This window comes from Myxocyprinus asiaticus, chromosome 25 (assembly GCF_019703515.2).
Source record: "Myxocyprinus asiaticus isolate MX2 ecotype Aquarium Trade chromosome 25, UBuf_Myxa_2, whole genome shotgun sequence".
NCBI classification, from domain to species: Eukaryota; Metazoa; Chordata; class Actinopteri; order Cypriniformes; family Catostomidae; genus Myxocyprinus; species Myxocyprinus asiaticus.
This window is the reverse complement of record NC_059368.1, coordinates 21,836,897-21,856,118: the sequence shown is the minus strand read 5'-3', so window position 1 is coordinate 21,856,118 and position 19,222 is coordinate 21,836,897. Positions and strand designations below refer to the sequence as shown.

Here is a 19,222-nt window from a genome sequence, read left to right as displayed (position 1 = left end):
ATGCGCAGAGATGCTGATCCTGCTGCTCACGGTCTGCTGTGGTGGGCTATCTATCAGCTGACAAGTCTACGAGAGGACAACGTGAAGAACTCTTAAGTAAGGCAATTGCTTACCAATTTGAGCCCATAAAAGTATTTTAGAGTTTGTTTTTGCAAACATGCAATTGTTGTGACGTAGTTTGCGACCGAAAATGTTTTAAAATATTTCACAGTCTCTTTGTAAGTGTCTATACCTTTGAAAAAGAAAATATATTTTGTCTTGGTATAATTTCTTCAGTTGAGTCAATGTGATGTGCAGAATACATGTAAATTAAGTTGCTATTTAAATCTGACCCATTGAACTTCAAAACATTCGCTTATCTCTAGACTAAATGGACTCCTGACTAGTTTGTGATTGTCTGCCTTGAGATGCAACCAGCAAATTATCTGGTTGACCCCTAAATGAGTTCATTCCCCATATAATCTGATGATTTAAGGGTTAGTTCACCCCAAAATGAAAATTTTCCCATCATTTACTCACCCTCGTGCCATCCCAGATGTGTATGACTTTCTTTCTTCTACAGAACACAAACAAAGATTTTTAGAAGAATATCTCAGCTCTGTAGGTCCATACAATGCACGTGAATTGTGGCCAGTACTTTGAAGTTAAAAAAGGCAGATAAAGGCAGCATTAAAGTAATCCATAAGACTCCAGTGGTTAAATCAATGTCTTCTGAAGTGATCCAATCGGTTTTGGGCGAGAACAGACCGAAATGTAACTCCTTTTTCACTATAAATCTTGACAGCATTCTCCTTGGCGATCATGATTTCAAGCTCGATTACACTTCCGATAGCACCATCTAGTGCTCTGCGCATGCGCTAAGCACTAGGAAGTGTAATCGAGCTTGAAATTATGATTGTGCCTATAGACTGCAATGGCAAGATGTTCAGTTAAAAAGGAGATATATTTTGGTTTGTTCTCACCCAAAACCAACTGGATCACTTCAAAAGATGTTGATTAAACTACTGGAGTCGAATGGATTAGTTTAATGTTGCCTTTATCTGCTCTTTGGAGCTTCAAAGGTCAATCATTCACTTTCATTAAAATGACCTACAAAGCTGAAATATTCTTCTAAAAATCTTTGTGATGGCATGAGGGTGAAAATTTTCATTTTTGAGTGAACTATCCCTTTAAGATTAGGCTATGTTTAGGGATAGGGGATAGTGATGTTTATCAAAAACAGCACTATTCAGCAGTCTTCACTGCTATACACTGATACTTGTCTACAGTTATGGTTACTCTCTCTCAGGGTCATGTGTGTCGTGCGGTTCTACAGGAGAGAGGAGTCAGAGGAGGGGTGGGTCAAACGAAGACTGGCACAATTTTAACCATATAACACTGAGCACCATAACAACTGAGCTTTGCTACAATGTAGAGCTGGATGGTTGAATGGGTGAATACAGTAAATAAATGGCAATAATGTAGAGCGATGAGTTTGTGGCTATATGTCCCATCTCTGTCTCTCTTTCCCTCTCATGACCTGACTCTTTAAGTGTGGAGCAGACAGAGGTTTTGCACTGATTGTTCAGTCCCCTTATTCTGTCAGAGGAGCCCTCTGTCAAATCAGTGGAGGGTGCGAGACTGGTGGAGATTGGACCCAGGTAACACCTGCCCCTTTTGGATAGCAAGTCTTACAATGCTGGGTGTCGATGGCATTGTAATCATTTAGTGCAATTTGTTTCATGTCTTTCAATGACGTGTTGCCCACTGTAGGTTGAATTTCTCTACCTCATGGTCCACCAATGCTGTGTCGGTCAGCTGGAGTGCAGGCCTGAGCCAGGTGACAAGAGTGGAGCTCTTACACAGGCATCTCATTCAAGGTCAGGACTAAGGAGAGAGCATGGCATTTAATAGACAGACAGCAAGACTTTTATTAGCTCTTCCTGAAGCAGACATGCCATGCACTAATATTTAAAGGTTAGTTCAGCAAAAATTTTTAATTCTGTTGCTCACTCTCATGATAATCCAAATGTGTATGACTTTCTTCCCTGGAACATAAAAGGAGATGATGTACACAAAAGGCAGAATGTTCACCTCAGTCACCATCACTTCCATTGTATGTAAGGTGGTGGAAAAGACAGATAACCGATTAATCGGCGTATAGTTTTTAAAATTGGTTTATAGAATGTTAAAATATCTTGTCTTTCTTTACTATGATTGGTACAGACATAAATGCTCCAAGAGTCCAAAATGAATAAAATCCCAGATGCAGTTTTTTGTTCAACCAAAATTCCAATATTAATCAGAAAAAATGAAGACATGGTGCATCATGTGGGACTTTTAACTATAAACAAGCCCGAAATGCATTGGGGACTCAAATTTTGAAATGACAGAGACTTGGATTTTATACACACATACTGTATATATATTAGGGCTGTCAATCGATTACAATTTGTAATCAAATTAATTGCATGGTATGACAGTTAATTAATCAAATTAATCACAATTGATCGCATATATAAATATTTGCTTAGAAAGCCCCTCAAATAACAATAATTCAATAAATGATTACATACATATAAATAGTTATATTTAAAAAACTAACATGAACTAACAATAAACAATTGTATTTTTATTAACTAATATTAACAAAGATTAATAAATGTTGTAAAAAAATATATTGTTAATTGTTTGTTCATGATACCTAATGCATTAATTAATATTAACAAATAGAACCTTATTGTAAAGTGTTACCAAAAAGACAATTCAAAAAGTGGCTTTAGTATGCAATATATGTTTATTTCCATATTATTGAACTTATGTTATCTGGCTATAATTGGCCTACAGTTCACAGCAATCTATTTTGCAACTGAATCAGTTCGAGATAGATTTATCATGAGGGCTTTTCTAAGGACGCGTCAGTGCACACACGCTGATGCTTTTGGAGCGTCTTGTTTACATCGCGTCATAAACATACTGTTTTTAGGTCGCTGTGTGAAGTTAAACATAGTTTGAAGCTTAGAAAAACGTCTTGAGATCCCTACGTTCATATTTGCGCTCCTTCAAGCTGTGTTTGAATGCAAGAATGTGTTCTCATCTTGTGTTATGTGCTATCAGTGAGTGTGGTTTGTTCTGTATAACTGCATTGCCCAAACAGCTGAAGTTTTGTTTACTGCCCCCTTGAGAAAACTGGTGGTACTTCAAGCTTGAATTGCTCAGATGGAAGGAATATTCCTTATCACGGTCCGGGGGCATGATTACTTGTGTTATTTCTTTTAACGCGTTATTTTTTTAGATAATTAATCGCACAGAATTAACGTGGTAATTCGATGAGAAAATGCTAACAGAAGTTTTCGTTTTGGCAAACAGCTTTTCATTTCAGTGGCTTTTCTGAACCCATTTTATTAAATGTTATCTCTCTCTTTTCATCCCCATCTAGCCCAAGCAAGGACATAATGGTGTAATGAAAGACGGAGAGATGGAGAGACTGGTTTCCTGCCTGTACGACAGCATGACAGAGTGCGTTTACTCCCAACCAATCATGTTGTTCGCTGTTGACATTCAGCCACAGAAAATGTTTGAGGTGGACATTCGAGGAAAGGGTCGTGCTGCCTTGGAGAGGGCCAATGATGAACTTGGTAAGAAATATACCTGATCCAGTGGTACTATAAATAACATGTTTTTGGACATGGACCATGATAATACAATGGTATTCTTTATAGTACCTTGAAGTACCATGTAAATACTATGGTATATGAATATGGTAATTATCTAGTAGCACGGTATATATCAAAGTACCATAGTTTTGGGGGCCTGGGTAGCTCAGCAAGTAAAGACGCTGACTACCACCCCTGGAGTCGTGAGTTCAAATCCAGGGCGTGCAGAGTGACTCCAGCCAGGTCTCCTAAGCAACCAAATTGGCCCGGTTGCTAGGGAGGGTAGAGTCACATGGGGTAACCTCCTCGTGGTCGCAATAATGTGGTTCGCTCTCGGTGATGCACGGGGTGAGTTGTGCATGGATGCTGTGGAGAATAGCGTGAAGCCTCCACACGCGCTGTGTCTCCATGGTAACGCACTCAACAAGCCACGTGATAAGATGCGCAGATTGACGGTCTCAGATGCGGAGACAACTGAGATTCGTCAAACAAAAAAACCATCTTCTGAGTGACAAGTAACATGAATGCAATCTTGACATTGACTTTGCTGGATTCTCATGAAGTAGGACCTTAGAGCACTTTACCTGGTTCTTGTGTGTTGTGGAATTAAAGGCATGGAGCTGGAGTGTATGTTCCCCACAAATCCTGCAGAAGCCAGTCAATATGAAAGCAGACAGACCTCCAGACACGTCCTCTTTACTGCTGAGACAAACAACTTTCCCACTGGTCTGAGCTCAGATACATTGAATCTGCTCACTTTTTTAATGTGCTTGTCTTAAATTCACAATTTCTTAAATTATTTTTAAATGAGTTGATTCTTAATTCTATTTGGACTTAAAAATGTTTAAAAAAGGAAAATATCAATATGCATTATACTGCATATACTGCATTGTGAGTCATATTTGTATGCTGTTGTCTTGTAGGTTTTAGAGTTACATGGAGTCCTAATAGGCTGATTATTATGCCCAGGTGTTGCTCCATTCAGTGAAGCCACGACAGGTACCAGCGGGCGAATTCGAGATGTGCAGAGTACCAGTAAGGGTGGTCATGTTATCGCAGGGACTGCTGGGTACTGCTTTGGTAACCTGCACATCCCAGGTAAGCCTTAATCACTGGACTCCGGAAAATCTGACTTAAAATCACAATGACCCTATAATTATATAATACACTGAAACTACTTGCGAGTGCTGTCTATGCCAGATATGCTTCACTTAATGTTTTGTTTTTGTGAGCACATGTTTTTACATGATACATCACAACATGTTGTTACCTTCTGTCTCCTCAGGATTTCAGCAACCCTGGGAGGAGTAAAGGTGGGAGTATCCATCCAGCTTTGCTCCTCCACTCCAGCAATGGAGCCTGTGATTATGGCAATACATTTGGGGAGCCAGTCCTAGCAGGTAAGCAATGACATGCTGATGAATGAAAAAGGCATTGCTTCTTTTTATTGGTTGTTTTTCAAAAATGGCTTAGATCGCTTTCTTTATTAATTCTTATATCTTTTCCCCTGGAGGCTTTGCACGTTCCTTTGGAATGCGATTGGCTAATGGTGAACGACGGGAGTGGATCAAGCCAATCATGTTCAGTGGTGAGTTGGGCTCTACTGAGGACCAGCAAGTGAAGAAAGAGCAAGCGGAGCCAGGTATGAGTGGACAAAGATACCATAATGATTTGTTCCTCTTTGTCCACAGGGGAACACTGTCTGTTTCGTTCTATCTCTGTCCTTTTTTATTTATGTCTTTCGCTCTCTTTATTTGTATTTGGCAGGTATGAAGGTGGTGAAAATTGGAGGCCCAGTTTACAGGACTGGTGTTGGAGGAGGAGCAGTCTCCTCCATACATGTACATATACTAAAGATTAAAAAATTATTTTATTTATAATACGCTCTTTATAAAAAGCTCAGTTGTTTGATGTGCCCATGTATTGTAGGTGCAAGGTGATAACTCCAGTGCCAGAGATCTAGGAGCAGTTCAGAGAGGAGACGCTGAGATGGAGCAGAAAATTAATCGGGCTCTCAGGGTCTGCTTGGAGAGAGTGGAAGGAAACCCCATCTGCAGCATCCATGACCAGGGTGCTGGGCACAATGGTAACTAATTTTTCATTAGAGGATGACAGATAGTGGGTTTTGTCGATACCGATAACTAAGGTGGTGGAAAAGGCAGGTAACCGATTAATCGGCCGATAGTTAAAATCGATTTATAGAATGTTAAAAATAATTCTTATATGTTCCCTTACTATGACGGGCACAGACATAGAGGCTACAAGAGTCCAAAATGAATACAATCCAAGATGCAGTTTACTGATTTACCAAAACCCCAATAATAATCAGGAAAAAATAATTTTTGGTGCATAAAGCAGGACCTTTAACTAAAAACAAGCTGGAAATACACCAGGGACTCTTATTTTAAAATGACTGAGACTTGGCTCGGTTACAATGCTCTATATTTAAATAGGCTATTTACAAAATGAAGCTTTTTATAGGCTGTATAGTTGTTTTTTCTTTTCTTTTTTTTTTTTTTTTTGTGAAATATATATATATATATATATATATATATATATATATATATATATATATATATATATATATTTCACAAGATGATGTTTAATGCAGAATAAGGTTTGTTATTATTCACAAGATATGAAGTTGGTGACACGAAGTATGCTGACAGGGCACATTTCCATATAGTCATATTTTTCTTTGAATGCCCTTGCTTTAATTTAAAACACTTGATTGCCTAATCAAAATAACAAAATATGCATTTAAGTGAGGTTAAAAGTATGGATGAATATTGTCAATGATGACAGATTTACTGTATTATACTGTAGAACCAAACCATTCTAACTGTAGAATCCTTCAGCGTGGGCCACAGAGGAACATGGAGGAATAAAAAATGTAAAAAAACTCTGCAATCTGTATAGATTTTTGCTGATAACCAATAGCTGCATAAAGTAACTATCGGTACCAATTATTCAGTAAAACCAATACATGGTTCTACCTCTACTTTTTATATAACATGCAATGTTAAGTTTGTCAATGTCCTGTTGATTTCCCATTGAACATGATCTCATTGTGTTCTCAGTGTAACAATTCTGAATTCTAAAGTTTAATAGTGGCAGGTTATTTGTTTAGGTAGCGTGCTAAAGGAGCTGAGTGAGCCTGCAGGTGCAGTTATCTACACCAGCAAGTTAATCAGTACATAAAATGCTTGATATCAAAGATGAACGAGAAACAAGGCGTGCCCTTTGCCATTGCGGCTATTTATCTGCGGCGAAAGCGCAAACGCCAGTCTGTCTGGGTCCACGAAACCATTCAGGCTCGAAGTCAGCACGGCGAGTACTGCTGGTGCAGGAGCTGCGGCTGGATGAAGTCCAGTTCCAGCAGTACTTCAGGCTTGACAGGACCCAGTTTGATGAGCTGCTGTGGAGGGTGGGTCCCTTGATTGGAAAGGATAACAGGAGCTTCCGCCGAGCCATTTCCCCTGGTGAATGGCTGTCAGTTTGCTTACGGTGAATATATAAATCATAATGCGTTTACTGAACCTGGTTGATTTTAATATTTTGATCGATTTAGAGGGCATTATATATCACGTGTAATTCATGTTTAATTCAGATAGAATGTTTATTATGTAATATGTAGAATTACTGCCATGTATGTTTTTATGATTCAACATGTTATAGTATACAGTTGTTCTTTGACTCTTAATACAGATAAAGCTGTTTCTTATATATGTATATGTATATCTATAAATATAATTATAACTGTCATGTATGTTTTTTGTAGGTCAATATGCTTTTCATATACATTTCTGCTTTGACTCTTAATACATATTTCCACAGGTTCCTTGCAACAGGGGATTCATACCGCAGTATTGCCTTCAGCTACCATGTTGGGCACAGCACTGTAGCTGGTATTGTGGCAGAAGTGGCAAAGGCCATTTGGGACTCCCTGGTGGAGGACTACATGCCTGTTCCCAAAGACTGGCGGGACATGCAGTAGAGTTCCACCATTGCTGGAATTTTCCAAGCTGTCTAGGGTCTATTGATGGGAAGCATGTACTGATCCAGGCTCCCAACAACTCTGGATCACTATTCTACAACTACATGGGGACATTCTCTATTGTCCTCTTAGCAGTTGTAGATACCAAGTACTGCTTCTGCATCATAGAGTTTGGCAGTTATGGGAAGACCAGTGATGGTGGGACTCTGGCTAATAGTCCCTTTGGTAACGCTCTTCGCAGTGGAACCCTCGGCCTACCGGATGACACGCTGCCAGGAGCAGAGCACCTGTAACCCCAGCCTCACATCTTCGTGGTAGATGAAGCCTTCCCTCTCTGCAGAGACCTGATGAGACCCTTCCCAGGTACCACCTTTCCAAGTAGACACAGGGTGTTCAACTACAGGCTTTCACGGGCAAGACTGACAATTGAGAATGCATTTGGTATACTCGCAGCACAGTGGTGAATGTATCGGCGTGTAACTGGTGTCAGCCCTGCCAATGCGGAAGCCTGTGTGAAGGCCACCTGTGTTCTACACAACTTTCTGCAGAGGACAACAAGGACTGGGCGGGACCCTCAGTTCAGAGCAACATAGCAGTTATGACAGTGATGAGACATATACCAATTTACAATAAACATCAGATTTACACAACACAATTTACAAAACTAATATACACAATTACAGAACACAATAATAATATACAATGTACAGTATACAATACACACAATATAGAATACAAATACACATAATATAAAATACACATACAATAAAAATAGTATATAAAGTATATATAAAATATACAGTAGGTTGTATTTTACTGTACTGATATTCAGGCTGTCGGTTGATAGTCAGTTGCCAGTGTGTTGTTAAGAGAGAATTTAATTTATGACAGTCCAGTGTGAGATTATAAGATTAATAAAGTGGAGTGCTGATGTATATTGATCATGAGAGATCAAGAGTTCAAAAGTCTGACTGCTTGGGGGAAGAAGCTGTCATGGAGTCGGCTGGTGCGGGTCCTGATGCTGCGATACCGCCTGCAGTGAGAGCAGCCCATGGCTCGGGTGGCTGGAGTCTCTGATGATCCTCCAAGCTTTTTTCACACACCGCCTGGTATATATGTCCTGGAGGGACGGAAGCTCACCTCCGATGATATGTCTGGCAGTTCGCACCACCCTCTGCAGGGCTTTGCGGTTGTGGGCGGTGCTATTGCCGTACCAGGCGGAGATGCAGCCAGTCAGGATGTTCTCTACATTGCTGGTGTAGAACCGTGTGAGGATGTGGTGGTTCATTCCAAACTTCCTAAGCAGTCTCAGGAAGAAGAGGCGCTGATGAGCCTTCTTCACAACAGCCTCAGTGTGGACGGACCATGTGAGTTCCTCTGTGATGTGGACACTGAGGAACTTTAAGCTGCTGACTCTCTCCACTGGTGCTCCATTGATGGTGATGGAACTGTGTTCTCTGTCTTTTCTCCTGAAGTCCACCACAAGCTCCTTGGTCTTGCTGACGTTGAGGGAGAGGTTGTGCTCCTGACACCAGCGTGTCAGAGTGCAGTTGGTGAGAGAGCAGCACGGGAAGCAAAGCGTGTGAGGGAGACCCTTGTTGACTACTTCTGTGCTGAGGGTGCATTTCCCTGGCAGCCACAGGTGTGACAGGCATGAAAGGTTCTTCTCAGAACCAAACCAAAGGCTCTTTTAAGAGCCACCCACATTATAATAAAAGAGCAATGTTTCCAAGTGTCATTTCTTGAAACAATGGTATCCTGGCTACACTATTAGATATGCCCATTAAACATATCTCCCCCAAATACATGATAGCAATATGAATGAATAAGTATGAATAATAAAGCATAACACCTATAATGACTGCAGTATGGGAATCACACTATAAAAGGCTATGAACTTTAATATATACTAAATAGTCTATTTCATCTATCAAATCAATATTGGACCCCACTGACTTTCACTGCATGGACAAAAACACTTAGACATTCTTCAAAATATAATTTGTGTTATGCAGAAGAACTATCCCTTTAACAATAATCACAAAAAGAAACAAATTGAAAAGTCTGAAACAAATGTATTTATTTTTCAAAAAATTACCTTACAGTTATTGTGTTTTATTATAGCATAAACAACAAAAAACACTAACATTATGAACCTTCCTGCAGGGTACAGCTGACAGGACCACGAGGGTAAATAAGCTTACGAACACCCCTCAAGGCCTTGTCAGCTGTACCCCGCTCTCTTCCTGTTCCTGACTGCACTGCGCCTCAAAGATTATTCGGTTATTTCAAATTTAACACTTACCCTCCTTCTTGAATTAAGATTTTTGGTTTGTGGCAACAGGCTCCGGAGGAAAAGTTTATCTGTGTCTTCAGATGCTGGTGTGGGATGAAATGGTGCTACCTCTGCCCTACTTAAGGCTGAAATGAGATGTTTCTCAAAAAGAGTCATTGCCCCCCCCCCCCCCCCCCCAATTCCATTCCCTGTCGGCCTGGACCTAGCTTTTTGCTGGTTGTATTCTGCTGGCTGCTGGTTGGATCTAGCTGGCTGCTTGCAGGATCTGGCTGACTGGTGGCTGTGGCTGGTTGTCTGCTGAGTGGATCTGGCTGGCTGGCTGTTCTCCCTGACCCACTGGCTGTCTGACTGGCACTGCCTTCATTTATTGGTTTTGGACTTCAGTAGCCAAAATGGGCTCCCCAACCCCTTGACGCATGTTTCCACTGGTGGCTCTGAACTCCATAAAGTGGTTGAGGAAGCCCATGATGGCACTGTACTTCCAAGGTTTAATGTGTTCAGTTGCTGAGCCACTTTTTCTGTCTTTCAATTTGTTTAATTCTTGCCTGTATATGTCACGGAGGTTTTTCCATTTCTTTTTGCATTCTTCCACTAACAATCCCACAAAAAAAAAACATGCGCACACACATTCACACACACACACACACACACACACAAATATTCCTTTTATGACAATCTATAACAAATTATGACAATTTATGATCAGATGTAATGAGTAACCATGGTATATATTTTTTATTCTGTAATATAATGCAATCTACTCTGTAAGATATATACTGTATATACAGTATATCTCACAAAATACATATATTGTATTAATATATACAGTATGAATAAGTATACAGTACATTAATTAATACAGTATTAATATTAGAGTATTAATATATAGTATATATATTATATATTATATATATATAAGTATACAGTACATTGTATACATTGTGTATGTGTGTATGGAGAGTCTAAACAGCACTGTTTCTTTACAATTAATATTATTATTAAAATATTAGTAAGGTTATTAATACAGTACATTTATTCACTATACATGTAACACATTTTCAAAATAAATTATTTTAATAGTTAATTTTACAGGCTATTTGATGATTTAAACCTACTTTGAATCCCCGTGATCTCAGATACACCTTTCCACGCATAATTTTTCTTAAATATGTCCCTGAACGTGGGCAGAGACATATCATATAATACTGGAAAATTGCTAACAGCAAGGATTAGCCTTTCCTCCATCTTTCCGTCACTGCAGGAGCTGAGAGAGAGAAGGATCACGTGAGCTCTACCGTCTTCTCTCGTATTAGCTGTTGCTCCCGGAAGTCGCTCTTCATTTGCATAAAGTTAAACATTTCTCACCTTTGTCATGTCGCTGGACAAGCCCACATCCGGTCACCAATGGTCCCCATCGCTCGTGTCGCTGAAAGCCAGCAGCTCTCATTGAAAATGAATGAGATGAGGTCGTTTTGTCGCTGCACGTCGCTGGCAGTTTGAACGCAGCTTAACACCTCTGACACACCCACCAAATGAGAGAAAACGTACCTCAAAGCCCGTTGCACACCGTTTCACATCGTTTTGAGGTAACAAGTCATACAACCCGGAAACCATAGCAAAATGGTGCACACCATTTTGAGATTGAATGTGCCCCAGACCTTTTTCACACTCCAGGATTTGGTATGAGGAAGTAAACTTTGCAGGGTTAACTTTGACAGCGGTGAATGGGAGATTGCAGCAAAAATCATTTTCAATTACCCATTTGCTCCAAGAACAAAAGAAAACCCCCACTATTACATTTGAATGACTTTCCAGAAGAGGAATAAATTAGAGAGCGGTGGATTAAGACAGTAAAATGGGAGAAGATGCCAAATTTACTGTCACTCTCTCAGCAGCTGTAATAGAAACCCCCTCGCAGCTGTGGTAATTCGTTTTTTAAAACTAATTCCAGGGTAATATAACACAAAGCACAATGTTATACATTTACACTCAATTTTTAAAAAATGTATAATATAAAAAAATTGCGAGATTTACGCTGATAAGGCGGAAACGCTTCATCACAGTCTGTGAAAAAGGTCTTGACCACGTATTTCACTCCTCCCCTGACTGCAGCCGTCTACTCTCGTCCTCTTTCAAGATGAGGCATTTGGCATCTCAAACAAGCCTATTAATGGTTAAGGGTGCTACACCCTTGTGATTGATTACAGCTACAGCCAATCGTGTGCTTGGCAATCACGGTCCAACCAAGGCAGATCGTGTGCTTGGTTACAGCTACAGCCAATCACGTGCTTGGCAACAGCAGCGTGTGAACAGTGAGAAGCGGCTTTCGCGAAACTTCTCATTCATAAACAAACTGAATGACCTGGTACATGTACCAACCGACTGAATGAGAGCGGCATGTTGTTCGTTTACTTTAGCATCGGCATGTGAGTCTACCTTGTCATCATGGAGAGAAAAGGGAGGAAGAGCTATAAATGTGTAAAAGTGACTGATGTTTATACACGTTGGGGCTTTCACATGACTCGAGTCAGCGCTGTCGAATACATTGAAGTCTATGAATAAATATTTGTAAAACTGTCCAAATTTATGAAGAGATATTGAATGTCTCAATTTATTTTAATTAATTATTACCTTATCTTTTCCAAGTATCCAGAGACCCCAGTTATTGAACTACAGTAATTACATTCACCAAAAAAAAAAGAGGTAAACATAAACAAGTCCTCTTTTTATTTTCTGCAATCAAAGCAGTTGCCTTTTTTCTCTTCTAGATAAATGTTTTCAATGTTTATTGTGAACACCTCCCACTTTCTTGCATGGCAAGCTCGTAAATTCACCCCTTTTTGACGCTTTCCGCAACACTTGTCATGTGGACGCCTCGACTCAACTCATGTGAAATGCGCTTTACAATGACGAAAGGACATTATTGAAACTCAAAAATATTATTATTAGGCTATTATTGTTGTCTTTTCTGATAAAAGTCATGCTCAGCAGTTTAAATACTGTAGGAAAATGTGGACAAAAAATAGATCTGCTTTGTTCTTATAATGCTAAAGTCAGTAGATTTGAAATGCAAATTTTAATAAAAGAGAAGGTAAGGATGTAATTGATACTCATTAATATTATTAGACTATTATTGATGTCTTTTTGGATGAAAAGTCATTCTCGCCAGTTCACAAACTGAATAGAAAGTATAGCTCTGCTTTGTTCTTATAATGCTTAAATACTATAAAGTCTCTTGGCAGATTTCGGTGGTGAACATCTCAAAATGATTCAATGACTCACTCATTGCACATAAAGTGCTCATTTGTCGCCACCTAGTGGTATCTCCAGAAGTGGTCACTAAACTAATCAATTAATGAAACTGAACAAATTTGTGAAATAGAAGCAAGCCACATCAAAATACCCTTTATTGCAGCTAATTTTGCACAGTTGTGCCGATAAGTTGCTATACTTGAATCATTAAAATAGAATAAGTTGGTGCGTTTAGCTTATTCTTTAAAAAAATAACCCCAGAAAACCTGTTCATGATCATCACGCGTGCGCTTGTGTGTGAGATGACAGAGACAGAGTGCACTCGAAGTGTGCAGCGCATACAGACTATACAGTATATTTATTTAATTGAATCACAGATTTACAGGGATTAATAATCACACTGGGCCATGGGGCAAACTGCTTATCTGGAGGTGACAAACTACCATAAATCATAAAAATAAAAATAAAACGCAAAAATAAAAGAATGGACGCATGTGATTTTGCTTAAATATTACACTTGTTGGGTGCATAAAATGTCCTGGAAAATTGTGCCTTGAAAAGAGAACCCTGATGAATTTCTACAATTGCATCGGTAACTAAAAATCGTGTTTGAATGATGCTGCATCCATGGCCCTTGGTGTCAGCAAGTCCAAAACAATATTTTCAAAAAAAATACTGAGTGCACCTTAAAAGGAATAGCCCACCCCAAAAATTCTGTCTATTTTATAGCTCCAAAAATCACATAAAGGAAACATAAAAGTAATTCGTAAGACTCCAGTGTTTAAATCCATATCTTCAGAAGCGATACAATAGGTGTAGGTGAGAAACAGAACAATATTTAAGTCTTTTTTACTCTAAATCTTCACTTTAACTTTAACTTTCAGATGTAAAAGTGAAAGTGGAGATTTAGAGTAAAACAAAAGGACTTACATTTTTAGCTGTTTCTCACCCACACCTTTTATATCACTTCTAAAGGTATGGATTTAAACACTGGAGTCTTCTGGATTACTTCTATGTTTCCTTTGTGTGATTTTTGGAGCTACAAAGTTCACTTGCATTGTATGGACCTACAGAGCTGAGATTTTCTTCTAAAAAATTTTGTTTGTGTTCTGCTGAAGAAAGAAAGTCCTACACATCTGGGATGGCATAAGGGTGAGTAAATGATGGGAGAATTTTCATTTTGGGGTGAACTATCCTTTTAAGGTCTATTTTGTTGAAGAAATTGGACATTGTGGTAGAGTGCACCCTCTTTTGGCTGATTGTAAATTGCAGTCAAGTCCAGACTTCCAAATGTAAAAGAGCTATTCATTACAGTATGTAGATTTTAGCTGGTTTACTTTTAGGTAAGTAAATTCTTTCAAATACTACTCACTTAACTTGTACTTTCAGAAGTTTGTGCTGGAGCGCATGACTGTCTCTCTTCAGCTACTCTCTCTCCCTGCGGGTCTATCTGTTCTTCCAGCTCTGGAGAGAGTTCTCCGGCTGCCTGCAGTGGCCAGCAAACGCTGCCTCATCAATAAGGTACAATACACCCTCTTCGGCACATGCACGATTATAACATATGCTTTATATAAGGTCAATAGCAATAATTGAAACAAACACTTCTAGACAAATCTAGACACTTACTGTAAAGGTGCACTCATTATATTTTTACATTGACTTTTGTTTGTTTATCTTTATCAGCCGACACAGGTTTAGTTTAATTTGTTTTATTAAAATATTTAGCTTATCATAAGCCCCCATCATGCTGAATGTTTCTAAGCACAGTTCGGTACGGTACAATTACAAACTGTTCTCAGCCCGGATTGCTCAACAGTGCTGTTGGAATGGATTTAGTGAAGTGGCGGGTCATAATTGGTCACTTGCTCAGTAAATCCATTCTAATCCTGATTTCACAGTACCACTGTGGTAAAAGAAACTGTAACTGTGCCAATGAGCCCACATCAGTATGGAAAGGCACAATATCGCATTGTGAACCATTTAGACCGATGATGGAGAAGCAGCTATAGTCTTATATTCTATCCAGACATTCTATAGACATACAAAATATCAATAAAGACACTGCCACAGCATCCATATACAAATGTGAGTAGTACAATATGAATTTGATAAAAAGCATTTTTGGAAATGACAAAAATGAAAACAAAATCCTTTCTTCTAGGTTGATCAATCTGTGACCGGTCTGGTTGCTCAGAAGCAGTGTGTGGGTCCTCTTCACACACCGCTGGCTGATGTAGCTGTTGTTGCCCTCTCCCAGTTCAGCCTCTAGGGTGCAGCCACAGCATTAGACAATTAGCCAATCAAAGGGCTGGTGTCACCTGCAGCTGGGGCTCGCATGGCTGTGGGAGAAACCCTCACTAACTTGGTGTTTACAAGAGTGACTGCTCTCAAGGTGAAAAACACTGTATCTGGACATTTTTGTACGTTAAGTGGTGAAGTGCATATTATGTACATACTGTATATTCATCTGTAAATATCTTGGCAGGATATGAAGTGCAGTGACAACTGGATGTGGGCTGCTAAGCTCCCAGGAGAGGGGGCATGCCAGTAGGAGGCATGACAGGCCATGTGTGAGGTCATGGGCCAACTGAGAGTGGCCGTGGATGGGGGAAAAGATTCTCTTAGCATGGCTGCATGTGTCAGTGGAGAAACTGTTAAAGCTCCAGGTACTGGTCCTATGCTCTTACTATGGCTGAATTCACACAGCAGCTGAATGCTATTGTCTATCTTGTTTTAGAGTGCTAAATATGGTTGCATTTCCACACAGTTTGGTTAAAAACGAATGACAACCACATTCTATAACCAAACTGACTCGTTTAAACTTTAAGGACTCAAACCTGTTGTTGTCTGACACAGCAGCATACAGTTTGATAGGCACTCTGCACTGCACACACAATTGTCTTGTGTGTTGCTGGTATTTTCTGTTTTTATGTGGGGTTCCAGAAAAAAATACTTATATATATACATATACACACACACATATACACACACACAGGCAGCCAAAATTTGGAATAATGTACAGATTTTGCTCTTATGGAAAGAAATTGGTACTTTTATTCACCAAAGTGTCATACAACTGATCACAGTGTATAGTCAGGGCATTAATAAGGTGAAAAATTACAATTAGAAAAAAAAATGTTCAGAACTTCTTAAACTAATTCAAAGAGTTCTCATCAAAAAATCCTCCACGTGCAGCAATGACAGCTTTGCAGATTCTTGGCATTCTAGCTGTCAGTTTGTCCAGATACTCAAGTGACTTTTCATCCCACGCTTCCTGTAGCACTTGCCATAGATGTGGCTGTCTTGTCGGGCACTTCTCACACACCTTACAGTCTAGCTGATCCCACAAAAGCTCAATGGGATTAAGATCCATAACACTCTTTCCAATTATCTGTTGTCTAATATCTGTGTTTCTTTGCCCACTCTAACCTTTTCTCCATACAGAATCTCTCCAGATCCTTCAAATTCAGAGGTCCATGTTTGTGGACTCTCCTCTTCAGTTCACCCCACAGGTTTTCTATGGGGTTCAAGTCAGGAGACTGGGATGGTCATGGCAGAACCTTGATTTTGAGGTCAGTGAACCATTTTTGTGTTGATTTTGATGTTTGTTTTGGATAATTGCCCTGCTGGAAGATACAACCAGGGCCCATTGTAAGCTTTCTGGCAGAGGCAGCCAGGATTTGATTTTTTTATCTGTTGGTATTTGATAGTCTGTGATGCCATGTATCCAAATAAGATGTCCAGGACCTCTGCCAGAAAAACAGCCCCACAACATTAAAGATCCTGCACCACATTTAACTGTGGGCATTGGGTACTTCATCTCTGTGTGCGCCAAACCCATCTCTTGTGTTTGCTGCCAAAAAGCTCTTTTTTTTTTTTTTTTTTTTTTTTTTTTGTTTCATCTGACCGTAGAACCCGGTCCCATTTGAAGTTCCAGTAGTGTCTGGCAAACTGAAGACGCTTGAGTTTGTTGTTGGATGAGAGCAGAGGCTTTTTTCTTGAAACCCTCCCAAATAACTTGTGGTGATGTAGGTGATGTCTGATTTTTTTTTTTTTTTTTTTTTTTTTTTTGAGACGTTCTGACCGCAACACCCAATTATTTTCTGCAGTTCTCCAGCTGTGATCCCTGGAGATTCTTTGGCCACTTGAACCATCCTCCTGACTGTGCACGAAGACAATATAGACACATCTCCTTTTCTAGGCCGATTCTTAAGATCTCCAGTTGATTGGAACTTGTTAATTATTGCCCTGATGGTGTAAATTGGCATTTTCAATGCTTTGGCTATTTTCTTATAGCCACTTCCCATTTTGTGAAGCTCAACAACCTTTTGCAGCACATCAGAACTATATTCTTTAGTCAAACCCACTGTGATTGATTAAGGAAATTTGGCCTGTGTGTTACCTCATATTTATACCCTTGTGAAACAGGAAGTCATGTGCTCTACCAAGCGCAGTGCGCTACACTTTGCATTTGAAGCCGATGTCAGATGAACTCCTGCCTCATTGGACTTGTTTATTAAATAATGTTGTGTCAACTATGTATGTCGGCATCTTGATATTTACCTTAGTTACTGTCACTATGGTTACAGGCGTTATTCATGGCTATTGTGCGAAATGAAAAGAGCTTGACTTTAGTTACTCCTTCATACAGACATTATTCTAGCCACTCCTGTAAACTGTTGTATGAGCAGGAAGATTAGAGCGTCACGCCTGTTGGTAAGTACGGTTGTCAGTCCTAAAAACTGATTATGTTAACACAGCCTGTGTGTGTGATTCTAATCCAATGTAAGACATTGTCTGCATGTGCTTTTTAATGTTGTACAACAACCATTTCTCCTGTTTTATGCTTTCTGGTTATCTCTGTGTATGCTGTGTGTCCTGACATCACAGCTACCGTGACACCTGAACTGGACAGCCCTGATGGCAAAGGTCAGGCCTGCACATCAGTGGCCATTTGATCCTGAATCTTTATCCCTTTTCAGCACCTTTCACCTTTCATATCTGTCTTGTATTTATGCTAATAGATTACTAGGGTGTTCAAGAGTGTACATGTCCCACTTGCTCTTTCCTTTCTCCTCTCTTAGGTGTGCTTCTATATGTACCTGTGAGCTCAGGTAAATACAGGCTGGGTGGCTCTGCCCTGGCTCAGTGTTATGGGCAACTCGGAGACTGCAGTCCTGATCTGGATCAGCCAGACAAGCTCTCTGCCTGTTTCAACACTACACAGGCACTGATTCAGGGTCAGTACATGCTTTTAAAATGCTATGCTACACCACTGAGAACCAAATTGTTTACTACTGTATTGGTACATTAATAGCACAATCTATGTTTCTGCTATTGGTATGACATCAGTGGCTTATCTACTAAAATGATCAGCAACATTTGTAAACTGATCTAGGACCAGCATTTACTCCTCCCAAATACTGATGGTCCTCTTTGATGACTCTCTAACTATAGGCAGTGCCTAGGGATCCCACAGTTACAGAAGACCTGGAAATATCAGGAATTATAAAATTGTGGTTTCCAGGTCTAAAGTCACTAAAACTTACAAAATCTTACAAAGTCATGGAAAAGTCAAGGACATTTGTGTTGTAAATATAGAATTTTTTTTAAGTCATGCTCAGTTCTAAAATATTTACAGTAAATGGCTCTTGTGAGTACATTCTATATAAAAAATAAGTTATTATTCAGTACCGGTAATCTCAAATGACTGGAAAAGTAACAACATCTTTGGTCAAATGGTGTGGGAACCATTTAGCCATTTTGATCTCATCTCTATACAATCTGTTGATTGAAAACCTTTTATATTTCAGATCGACTGCTGACTGCAGGACATGATGTCAGTGATGGAGGGTTTGTTTCCTGTCTGCTGGAGATGGCCTTTGCAGGCAATCATGGGATAGAGGAGGACTTGCTTTTAGAAGGCACTGAAGGTTAGTAATAAAAATGTGATTTATGTTGTGGAAAAAGTAGTCTTTAACCTATAATGTTGAAGCAAACCTCTAATGTTGAACGAAAACCTGTTCCGTCCATCATAAAAAT

At 39.6% G+C, this 19,222-nt stretch overlaps 1 pseudogene; it reads left to right on the top strand.

The window, feature by feature from the left end:
- Positions 1-19,222, top strand: part of LOC127415623 (phosphoribosylformylglycinamidine synthase-like) — a 21,635-nt pseudogene continuing 2,413 nt past the window's right edge.